We start from the raw sequence: 13,248 nt of genomic DNA on the forward strand, positions 1-13,248 counted from the left end.
TATTCTAGATGGTTGATCACACATATTTGAATATTATTTTCTAAGTCTGTAGTTTTAAGCATTTCAAAATCTAAAGAATAATTTTTAAAAGCTATAAAAATATGAATAAAGGACTAGAAATCAGTAACTTTTAATTAATATGCTGGATTCTCAGACAACTTTAAACTCAACAGTAGTATTTACCATGGTGTCAAATTTAGCATTTATCTTGAGTTCACAAACTTGAGTTCACTAATTTTGTCTCCGTTTTTCAAATTTCTAGCGTTTACAGACTACTATAACAACCATACTCTTTTAGGCTAAGTGTTGGAAGATAGTAATAGATTTCTGGCTGAAAAAGAAATCTTACTTTACTAACATAACTCCAATATCACTATTCAAGCCCATCATTCTCACCGTCCCTTCACGTGGTCATCATGCCCACCTACGAGGTATCCAAAGCCAAAAGCCCATCCCCATTTAGAACCGTTTTGGCTCCCATGACTCTCTTTTCCATTTGGCTTGTCTATTACCCTGGCCATTATTTACACACTCAGGTTCATTCTTCGAGTTCATGAGAGAACAGTTTCTGGGGTCTTTAAATTTTAAGAGAAGAACTTATGATATTCTGCTCAACTATAAGGATACACACAACTAATAAACCTGAAAGGTCCCCTTCCTTTCTTTTCAACAAGATTGTGCTTACTATTTTTATCTGATAAAAAGGATCACTCTACAAATGTTATTTGTCTCAAATTATGACTCACCTCTGGATAAAGATGGAAGCGTTTTACTGTATTAATTACAAGAGGATATTCAGTAAGCCTATCATTCATAATCATCCACAGTCCTTCCAAAAATGAAGGTGCTTCAATATTGGTCTTGAAGTAGGAATAATAAAGTCCCTTTTTTTTTAAAAAAAAAAGGCACATATTGTCAATGTAATTAAAACTTTAAAATATTTATTTTTATCACTTCTTTAGAACATTTTTTTTTCTGAAAAAAAATGTCAATAATAAGACTTCCTAATTACTCCTCGATATTTTGCATTCTTGGACTTTAAAAAGCACGTATTTTCAGGTGATCGCTGTACTATTCTTTCAAATTGCCTATAGGTTTTCAAACTGAAGAGTTGGAGGGATGGTCCAACGATTTAAAGAGTTTCTCTAATATTGTCTTAAAATGTGTAGACAGTATATGTTTAATTTTACCAAATGTGGTTGTATCCCCCACATTTGAGATGCTTGAAGGTTGACCTCTGATTAATTCTATCATAAACAGGGATGCCTTCATGCCTCTGTACAACTTTGCATATAGAAAATTACTTCTTTTTTTCCCATGCTCTTAGGAAATAAAATATAATGACCATAAGCGTCATGGGCTAGGAATCCAATGCTTCTAGCTTACTTCATAGCTCCATCTAATCCTCTGTACAAAGCGAAAGCTCAATGTTGATTAACTATTGTTGCTCACAAATGCTATATACTAAAAAGCAGATTATTTTAGTGTCTTACACTTCAGCATATAAAATAAAGTCTTCATTAGGATAGTAAAAGTGCCGTTGAGTTAAAATTCATGGATTAATCTCAAGGATCTAGAACTAGAAATAGCGTTTGACCCAGGCATCCCATTACTGGGTATATACCCAAAGGATTATAAATCATGCTGCTATAAAGATACATGCACATGTATGTTTATTGCAGCACTATTCACAGTAGCAAAGACTTGGAACCAACCCAAATGTCCATCAGTGATAGACTGGATTAAGAAAATGTGGCACATATACACCATGGAATACTATGCAGCCATAAAAAGGATGAGTTCATGTCCTTTGTAGGGACATGAATGAAGCCAGAAACCATCATTCTCAGCAAACTATTGCAAGGACAAGAAAACCAAACACCGCATGTTCTCACTCATAGGTGGGAATTGAACAATGAGAACACTTGGACACAGGAAGGGGAACATCACACACTGGGGCCTGTCATGGGGTGGCGGGGGCGGGGATAGCATTAGGAGATATACCTAATATAAATGACGAGTTAATGGGTGCAGCACACCAACATGGCGCATGTATACATATGTAACAAACCTGCACGTTGTGCACATGTACCCTAGAACTTAAAGTATAATTAAAAAAAAATTCGTGGATTAACAACAGCATGTTGTGTTTTATTTCCCCACCAATTTCTTGTTTTCATTCCTAAAATCTAAAAGCAAAAAAGGGCCACATTGTTTAAAATGCACTCTCCCTAAAAAAGGCTATATGCTATAATCATATCTGCCTCATCCAACACGAGTAACTACTAAATTAAAGATTTGTTTTAGCTGATGTCTGAAAGGCCATTACCTCATAGTTGATTGGCAAAATATGAGTTCATAAAGAATTTTCCTTTCTGCTTAGGAGGATAACAAAGCAATACAGTAATTAAAGGATATCTAATATGCAAAAGTCTATATGTAAGGAAATATTAAATATATAAATAAGTTACTAATAACAGCTATTGTTTTGTGTTAAGTATTCACTATGTGTTGCCATTCATTATCTCCCTTCATTTTCCCTAAACCCCTCTAAGGTTGGCATTATTCTATTGAGCAGATGAGATTACTGAGAATCTGAGAGGTGACCTGACTAGCCATCATACAATAAAGCACAGAACTGCTATTAGAATCCAGCAATCTGTCACCAAAGTCCAGACCCTGCCACAGTGCACTCTTTATTTAATACTATTTTATATTCTGTCTTTGGAAATACCTTTAAAATGTTCAGATGTCATACATATGTTAATGTATCCAATGCTTTGAAACTTATAGGGGCAATATAGGGATGAAAATTAAAAAGCAGTGACTGAGGGGCCTGGCATAGGCAAAATCATAGAGACAGAAAATAGAGCTGGGTGTGATTAGTGTTTAGTGGGTGGAGTTTCTGTTTGGGATAGCAAAAAGTTCTGGATGTAGACAGTGGTAATAGTTGTAAGACAACACGAATGTACTTAATGTCACTGAATTGTATGCTTAAATGATAAACGTATTGAAATTTTTTTATTAGAAATTTAAATCTAAATTTTACCACAATTTAAACAAAAAGCAATGGTTAGAGTGAGGAGAGCCAGTTTCAATGCTTCACTAGGCCCCCAACCAGCTGCGAGCAGATCTGGAAGATGGACGGTTGTGGTGTCTTCTAAATGTAAAACTGCAATTTTGGCATTCACTATCCCACTTACTCCTCACAATAATTATGTGAGATGTGTACGGCAGAAAACTCCATTTTAAAGATTAAGTATCGAAAAACAGAAAATTATTTTAAAATTATATCAAAAATTATCTCTTAAAAGAGATTATCTTGAAATCAAAAGAGAGCCAAATCATAATCATCAGTAAAAGACCCAGGTAAAACATGGGATCTCCCAACTATAGCCAAAAAGAAAGCAATTTCTGATAACATCTCATTTCATTCCCCTTTATCACTTCTTCAGTGCTTTCTTTGTCCTCCTTCCTCAGCTATTATAATTCATCTTTATTATCTTAAAAAGAAGTCTGCATTAGGAAAGGGTGAGAGATAATGAAATGAGTAACAGAAAAATAATCTGAAACACTTTACTATTTAAATAATAAAGCTGGGTTATAGCTTAAGAAACAGTGCAGTTCACCAAAAGCTGGTTTCAGTTCCTAATACATTTCTACCTCATAGTCTCAATATTCTTAAACCACAGATTAATTCGTTAGAAGAAGAAATCTAACCATTTCAGTGCGAAAAGTCATCTCCCATTCCAAAGATGAGAGGTGAGAGAAATGACGATCATTTTCAGTGTTACTAAATTAACCTAGAAAAAAAATGAAGTATCATATTACAGTGAGAACAAGTTTCAAAACCAACACTAAAATAAGCAATAAGCAAAGTAAGAAAGCCATAAAAAGAAAATAATAAATTGTTATAATACTAATTTTATAATTTGCTTACTAACTTGTATGTTTTTAGGGATTTATAGTCCAGTATGGCACACACCTGAAATTCCTTAACTCGGTGGTTTTTAAACTTAATTGTGGTGGGGTGCATTGGCTCACGCCAGTAATCCCAGCACTTTGGGAGCCCGAGGCAGGCAGATCACTTGAAGTGAGGAGTTTGAGACCAGCCTGGCCAACATGGTGAAACCCCGTCTCTACTAAAAATACAAAAATTAGCCAGCCATGGTAGTGCACATCTGTAATCCTGGCTACTAGGGAGGTTGAGGCAGGAGAATTGCTTGAACCCAGGGGGCAGACGTTGCAGTGAGCAGAGATCATGCCACTGCACTCCAGCCTGGGCAACAGAGTGAGACTCTGTCACAAAAAAAAATAAAATAAAATAAAACAACTTAATTGTATATCTAAAATTCTTGTGGCTTTTCTCACCTTTCCTTCCATCCCAGGCCTCTAAATCAGAACAGAGGCAGGTTAGTGTTTGTTTTTAAGTTTCAAGTGATTCTAATGTACCAGCCTTGGGAAATACCTCCATAACTGTTGAAAAGGGTTCAGAATATAATTTTAAATAAAATTATAGATCAAAGCAGACTTACAATAAGTATAATATCACATAAGGGATCAACTTTCAAGTGCCAAAGAATACAGGTGTGTACTTGAAGACCTTTTCGTAGTGAAACTCAACAGCTGTAGGCAGTGAAGAAAGGAGCATATGTGATAAAATTAGCTATGGTCAACAATTATGCTATAGCTAATTTATGTAGTCAGTACTTTCCAGTGAAGTTGAAAATAAAGCAAAGTTCCATATATTAACCCTGTTTCCCACTAACCCTTCTTTACATGTAGGCCATATGCCAGGGTACCAAACACTGCAGGAATATTCCCTACCATTGCAGCCTCAGTTCTAATATCAAAATCTCCCTGCAGACTAAATGTCTAGAGCAGCACTGTGTCAACAGAACATAGGGGCAGATCTCATACCTCCCAAGGGTAGAAATTGCTGAGCACAGGTAAAAATAAAATATTGCAGAGGGAAATATTATTTTACAAATTTTTATAAACACTTTTGTAAAATAATGTACACAGGCTTGCACACTGAAAGGCTCAAAGCCATTTAATTCTGTATAACCACTGCAGAATCTTTGTCTTCTTTTTTACCTGATTTCCAATTGGCAGGTGTTACTAAAACTTTATCACCAAAGTTTTTTTTTTGAGATGGAGTCTCGCTCTGTTGCCCAGGCTGGAGCTCAGTGGTGCGATCTGGGCTCACTGCAGGCTCCGCCTCCCAGGTTCACACCATTCTCCTGACTCAGCCCCCAAGTAGCTGGGACTACAGACGCCCACTACCACACCCGGCTAATTTTTTGTATTTTTAGTACAGACGGGGTTTCACCGTGTTAGCCAGGATGATCTCGATCTCCTGACCTTGTGATCCGCCCGCCTTGGCCTCCTAAAGTGCTGGGATTACAGGCGTGAGCCACCGTGCCCAGCCATCACCAAAGTTATTTCACTGGCTGGGTGTGGTGGCTCATGCCTGTAATCCCAACACTTTGGGAGGCCAAGGCAGGTGGATCATTTGAGGCCAGGAGTTTGACACCAGCCTGGCCAACATGGTGAAACCTCGTCTCCACTAAAGATACAACAAATTGGCTGGGTGTGGTGGTGCACACCTGTAATCCCAGCTATTCAGAAGGCTGAGGCATGAGAATCACTTGAGCCTGGGAGGCAGTGAGTCAAGATTGTGCCACTGCACTCCAGCCTGAGAGACAGAGCAAGACTCTGTCTCAAAAAAAAAAGAAAAAAAAAAGTTATTTCACTAACAACATATAATTACCATAAAGTAAAGGAGGGTTTTAAATGAACTACACATGCAAAATACACTAGAAAAGCTAGATATTTAAAGAAACGTGTAGTGAATTATTTGGTAAAGCAAAACTATTTTAATTCATAAGTTATTATTCCCCTAATGCATCTATTTTGTAAATGCTGCTTCACATATGAGGTTTGTAAAAAAGCAAAATATACATATAAATTGGTACACATAAAGATGTTCTACAAATATAGCCAGAAGTTATTGTTTTACTGTATGCAAAGAGTGATGGCAATTTTTAATTCAAATGTTTTTAAATATTTCAAACTGAAACTAAATCTTACCAATGTAAAATTGCCACAAAGACGGCTGGAATAAAGAAAAAAAGAAAAGTTATTAAAAGCTGCTTTATTATAAAATACCGTTAAAACAAGTATTTCAAATGTATTATTTTACATGTCTAGAAAGATAGCACACAAAGCCAGACGGCCAGCTAATCCTGTCTCTATGAACATAGGAAAAATCCAGGACTCAAAGCAAATTCTGAACAGACCTTACCTCTCTGCAGCGGGGCTTGACAAGCAAAGGGAGAGACTTGAGAGGGTTTTTTTACTTCAGATAATTGGTAAGAGTGATGGAATTATGGAAGATTGTGACCTTTTTTTTTCAGTATTATTTTCTATTCCTTTATATGAAATTTTTTAAAGAAGTAAATATATACAGTATGCTTCAGCTAGTTCTAACCAAGAGGAGCCACTCTAGATCAGTTTTTCTAGCATTCATCAGAAGACGATTAATGCAGGCAATCACTTCCTCAGCAGCACATCTAAAAGCCCCATTGTGCAGCTCAACCCTTGATGAATTGCAAGCTCTTTGCAAGCGCCGAGACCTAGGAGCTACTAGATGGCCTGAGACACTAATCTGGAGTCACCTGTGCCAACGCCCCATGTATACATAAGACTTCACCAGGGAGATGGGAGACACTGCTCTGGGTATGGAGCTTTTACAGGAGCTGCAAATGCAGCCTGTGCCCCTGTTTGGTTGGGGAATTGCTTGTTTTCAAGGATACCATGGAGCTGGGGAGAGAAGAGTGGGGAATAGGACAAGTTAAAGCACCACAAACTTTGCTGTTCTTATAGAAGTTCAGCAGCTTTTCTTGAATTAATGTCCTTTAGATTGTTGTAAACCTTCGGTTAATTTCCGGAGTTTTGAAGAAAATGATTTTGATAATTTTCCAAGTATTTTCACTGTCGTCATGGAGGAGTGCATTTCCTTGGCTATTCAAGAAGTCCTACCTCCCTTCTGAGATCTTATAATGGTATTTCTTATGTTTATCCCAAATATACTTGGCAAGTCGTCTTATAAACCACCAATAATAGCCTCTTAAAAATTCAAAAATTACTCCACTTGGCTAACAAAATAAATGCAAATTAATTCAATAATTATTGAAGAAATTAAATTTTTAAAAATTAAAAAATTGCAATGTTGAAATTCTCAACCATTCTTATCCAGATCTTTTCCTATATTACTAACTGTCCTGGGCTTATCTTAAATACTTCTCAGAAGATTTACTTGTTTTATACCAGGATAGGCAAAGTATGGCCCATGGTGTGTTTTTGGACTGTCCGCAAGCACAGTTGCTATAATTTTTAAAAGGTTGAAAAATTTAAAAGGTTGTAAAGATGCTCATTAACTGTTTATTAGGCTTCATTAATTTTAAAATATAAAGACTATCCTATTCAACTACATTGTATCCTATTTCTAATTCTCCTAACAACTATATACACTGGCAAAAACTCTTCAAATGATATATAAGGAAAAGGTCAAATATACTTCCAAATTCATCCAGCTTTCCAAAGATGCTCAGAATCTTTCTGTGTCTCTCATTCCCTCCCTTAACCCACATACCACATCTGAAAAAAAAAATGATATGGTGTAATGATGACAGTATTCTAAATGCTTGAAGGGCTTATCACATGCCCTTTCCAAGCTGTGACAGAAGCATGTCCCCTGGACCCCGACATCCTGTCAATCTCACCTCTGAAGGTGACCCAGCCTCATACTTCACTGAAACAAAGACCATTAGGCGCCAGCACTCCCAACTTCTTTTATCTCCACTTTAACATTTCTCCATATAGTGATCCTCGCTTTTCTACTCCCTGTCATCTCAGAAAAGGAATTCCCTCTCCTCTTTTCCACAGTTAGCTTCTCAAATTTGTGCCTTTAATTCTACCCCTCCCAAATATTCCAAGACTTGCTCCACTAATTATTTCCTCTCTTGGAATCTTAATCTCATCCTCTTCCCTTGATCCTTCCCCTCAGCCTTTAAAACTCCTAGACCTTAAAACACTCTCTGCGATCTGACAGCCCTTCAAACCAATATACTCCCTATCTCTCTCTCTCCCCCAGTTCAATGACAAGATCTTTGACCAACTTCTTTCTACTAAGTTCCCGTAAGTTTTTTTTTTAATGACCAACAACCTTTTAGTTATCACAATTCTTTTGCATCTTTCTGTAGCATTTGGTTAGATTCTTGGATCTCTTCCCCTCTCATCTTTCATCACACCAACTTTCCCAGCTCTATTTCTGTGACTACTCTGATTTTATCTGGTTTTTCCTTTTCCTCTCATCTCTTAAAACCAAAAGTTTTCCCCAAGTATCTGTCCTTTGCCGACTTTTCTCTCTTGGCAGTTTCACTCATTCTTAAAGTTTCGGTGCTCACGTCTACAGAGATAACTCCCAAATCCAAAACCTTCATTCCTGAACTTTCTCCCTTCCCAGGCTCCTCTTCTACCAGGCCACCCATCCAGTCCTGTCAAATGTCTCCATCAGCTCTCACCTGTCCCCTCCTCTCCATGTCTGCTGTGGCTACCCTCGTGAAGACTATTATTGCCTGGATTCTAGTGCTAGTTTTCCAATTATTCTTTCTGCTCCCTTTCTCAGTCTCTCTTACACACTGCTGCCAAGTTAATCTCTGAAGCTCACTTCTGATCATGTCACTCTATTTAAAAATCGTTTGGTGTCAATACTGGGAATGTACTATATGCCACTGAACTGTTCACTTTAAAAGGATTAATTTTATGTTATGTGATTTCATCTCATTAAAAAAAAATTTTAAAGAAAATAATTAACGCCTTCCTACAGATGAAGTTCAAATGCCTTACACCTAACCTTGAATTAGACTCTCCAAGGCTGGTCTCAATCAACCTTCTCAACTTATTTCCTACTACTTTCTCGTGCCCTTCATTTCAGCCTACTTGGCTTTCATGTTTTCTGCCTCCTATGACTTTGATCATGCTGTTCTGCCAGCCTCTGACACTTATTGATCTCAGCTCCACATATCCAAATATAAGCCTTTTGTCACAATTCGAATCTCACCTTTTCCTAAAAGTCTTCCCTGATCTCATTTCCCATTTCCCATCCTAAAGCATTTGTTCACACTTCTGAACTCCCATAACACTCATGATAGTCACGCATTATTTCACCCAACCCTAGGGTTCCTTCAATGCATGAGACCTTGGTGCACTGGAGCTTGTGTTGGGGATGGCAATACAGCTTGGTTTCCAGGACCACGTTGATTCCGGATGTGGGATGTGTTCACTGGCATAATTAGATACCTGATAAAATCCAAGTCTGAACCTCCATCATTCCTCAAGTACTGTTAACACTTCAAGTGTGGGGACACATTCAACTTTGACATCAACAGTCAACTTACAGTGAGAAAATTACAATAATTGACATTAAGAGACATTTATCTATGACAGTTTATATCAGCAGCCAGTCTGACTTAGGGCCAGGCTCAAAACTGATTCTATACCAACAGCAACAACATTTAAGCTCCCTCTTATGCTACAGAAAATGAAGCGAATGAGGGAAAGGGAATGGGGGGAAGAAAAACCCTTCAAGTGCATAAATAAGGAAATCTCCCAATTGTAGGCACTGAAGCTCCACAGCAAGATGGAAGTCAATCGGGCAATATATATCTACGTTGGCCCTATTTCCATTATAAATGTTCTCAACTAATTTTTTTTTACTCCATTTTATTCTGCTTTCAGGTGCTGAGAAACATAATGTCTGTTCCCCAAGAGCCAGCTAATCATTTTTACTAACTACGATAATTGGCTGCCCTGATTCGGATAACATTTCCTTATTGTGACATAGGGGTGATTACTGTCAGAAAACCCTGAAAATGTTTTAAAGCAAGAACTAATGGGGCTTGGCGATTCTTGCCACGCTTTTCCAGAGCTCAGACCTTGCTATTATTTGCTACTAGGCACCCACAAACCCTTGCTTGTTAAACTGATCTCCTTCAAGACTCAAGAAAAGCGCCATGCAGCTCCCTCCTAGGGCTCTCCTGACCTTTCCTCACCAATGCCGAGAGTGGTCCTGCTGGAGAACCGACGCATCTGCAGTTCGTGCACCTTTTCCCGGAGCTGCGCCAGGAAATTATGGATCAACTGGAAGCAGCCAAGAAGAAGCGTCTTGGCGATCACGTCCAGCTGTTTAGCTATCTCAGACTGCGGACCTCCGCGCGCCCCCTGGCAGGTTCCCTCCGCCTAGAGTCGAAAGCTGCAGAGGCAACCCCAACTCTTCCACCTCCTCCTCCATCTCTGGCTCCCAGGCTTGGGAGGCCCCGCACCACCGCTTTGACCGGCTGGGGTGGGAAGATTGAAATGGCTCTTGAGACTCTGCTTTTGAGCTTACTCCTCGTTTGCCAGACTATTTTCTCATAGTCCCTATTCCGGTCAATTTCCGGTGCAGCCCAGCTTGAAACTGCTGTTGAGCCTCCGATTTTGAGCTTACTCCTGGTTTGCCCGACTATTTTCTCATAGTCCCTGTTCCGGTCAGTTTCCGGCACAGCCCAGCTTGAAACAGCTCTTGAGCCTCCACTTTTGAGCTTACCCCTCCTTTGCCTGACTCTTTTCTGATAGTCCCTGTTCCAGTCAATTTCCAGTGCAGCCCAGCTTGAAATGGCTCTTGAGCCTACGCTTTTGAGCTTAGTTCTCATTTATCCGACTATTTTCTCATAGTTCCTTTTCCGGTCAATTTCCAGCGCAGCACAGCGGAGTTGGGCGAGGTCTGGAAAGGCCTGACTCGCCTCAGCCTCAATGACTTGTACCTGCTGCTTTTGCAGACCTCCCGTTCCTCAGGGCAACTGTGAAATGTGGGGTGGGGGCGTACGGTGGAAGCCATTCGTGCAGGCAGTGCCTGCGTGTCCCCCCACGTGCTCCCCAGCGCACGCAGCACCCCAAGCTCCACGCTTTTGGAAGCAGCCCAGAAGGGCCTTGGCGATCACGTCCAGCTGTAAGCCGTTTCGTGGTCTCAGATTGCGGACCTCCACGCGCCCCCTGGCAGGTTCCCTCCCCCTAGGGTCCAAAGCTGCAGAGGCAGCCTGGACTCTTCCACCTCCTCCTCCATCTCCGGCTCCCGGGCTTGGGAGGCCCTGTGCCACTGCTTCGACTGGCTGGGGTGGGAAGATTGAAATGGCTCTTGAGACTCCACCTTTGAGCTTACTCTTCCTTTGCTCGACTATTTTCTCTTTTTTTTTCTTTTTTTTTTTATTATTATATTACTTTAAGTTTTAAGGTACATGTGCACAATGCGCAGGTTAGTTACATATGTATACATGTGCCATGCTGGTGTGCTGCACCCATTAACTCGTCATTTAGCATTAGGTATATCTCCTAATGCTATCCCTCCCCCCTCCCCCCACCCCACAACAGTCCCCAGAGTGTGATGTTCCCCTTCCTGTGTCCATGTGTTCTCATTGTTCAATTCCCATCTGTGAGTGAGAACATGCGGTGTTTGGTTTTTTTGTCCTTGCAATAGTTTACTGAGAATGATGATTTCCAATTTCATCCATGTCCCTACAAAGGACATGAACTCATCATTTTTTATGGCTGCATAGTATTCCATGGTATATATATGCCACATTTTCTTAATCCAGTCTATCGTTGTTGGACATTTGGATTGGTTCCAAGTCTTTGCTATTGTGAATAGTGCCGCAATAAACATACATGTGCATGTGTCTTTATAGCAGCATGATTTATAGTCCTTTGGGTATATACCCAGTAATGGGATGGCTGGGTCAAATGGTGTTTCTAGTTCTAGATCCCTGAGGAATCGCCATACAGACTTCCACAATGGTTGAACTAGTTTACAGTCCCACCAACAGTGTAAAAGTGTTCCTATTTCTCCACATCCTCTCCAGCACCTGTTGTTTCCTGACTTTTTAATGATGGCCATTCTAACTGGTGTGAGATGATATCTCATTGTGGTTTTGATTTGCATTTCTCTGATGGCCAGTGATGAGCATTTTTTTCATGTGTCTTTTGGCTGCATAAATGGCTTCTTTTGAGAAGTGTCTGTTCATATCCTTCACCCACTTTTAATGGGGTTGTTTGTTTTTTTCTTGTAAATATGTTGGAGTTCATTGTAGATTCTGGATATTAGCCCTTTGTCAGATGAGTAGGTTGCGAAAATTTTCTCCCGTTTTGTAGGTTGCCTGTTCACTCTGATGGTAGTTTCTTTTGCTGTGCAGAAGCTCTTTAGTGTAATTAGATCCCGTTTGTCAATTTTGGCTTTTGTTGCCATTGCTTTTGGTGTTTTAGACATGAAGTCCTTGCCCATGCCTATGTCCTGAATGGTAATGCCTAGGTTTTCTTCTAGGGTTTTTATGGTTTTCAGTCTAACGTTTAAGTCTTTAATCCATCTTGAATTAATTTTTGTATAAGGTGTAAGGAAGGGATCCAGTTTCAGCTTTCTACATATGGCTAGCCAGTTTTCCCAGCACCATTTATTAAATAGGGAATCCTTTCCCCATTGCTTGTTTTTCTCAGGTTTGTCAAAGATCAGATAGTTGTAGATATGCGGTGTTATTTCTGAGGGCTGTGTTCTGTTCCATTGATCTATATCTCTGTTTTGGTACCAGTACCATGCTGTTTTGGTTACTGTAGCCTTGTAGTATAGTTTGAAGTCAGGTAGCGTGATGCCTCCAGCTTTGTTCTTTTGGCTTAGGATTGACTTGGCAATGCAGGCTCTTTTTTGTTTCCATATGAACTTTAAAGTAGTTTTTTCCAATTCTGTGAAGAAAGTCATTGGTAGCTTGATGGGGATGGCATTGAATCTATAAATTACCTTGGGCAGTATGGCCATTTTCACAATATTGATTCTTCCTACCCATGAGCATGGAATGTTCTTCCATTTGTTTGTATCCTCTTTTATTTCCTTGAGCAGTGGTTTGTAGTTCTCCTTGAAGAGGTCCTTCACATCCCTTGTAAGTTGGATTCCTAGGTATTTTATTCTCTTTGAAGCAATTGTGAATGGGAGTTCACTCATGATTTGGCTCTCTGTTTGTCTGTTATTGGTGTATAAGAATGCTTGTGATTTTTGTACATTGATTTTGTATCCTGAGACTTTGCTGAAGTTGCTTATCAGCTTAAGGAGATTTTGGGCTGAGACGATGGGGTTTTCTAGATATACAATCACGTCATCTGCAA

The sequence above is a fragment of the Pongo pygmaeus genome, chromosome 6, assembly GCF_028885625.2.
Source record: "Pongo pygmaeus isolate AG05252 chromosome 6, NHGRI_mPonPyg2-v2.0_pri, whole genome shotgun sequence".
NCBI classification, from domain to species: Eukaryota; Metazoa; Chordata; class Mammalia; order Primates; family Hominidae; genus Pongo; species Pongo pygmaeus.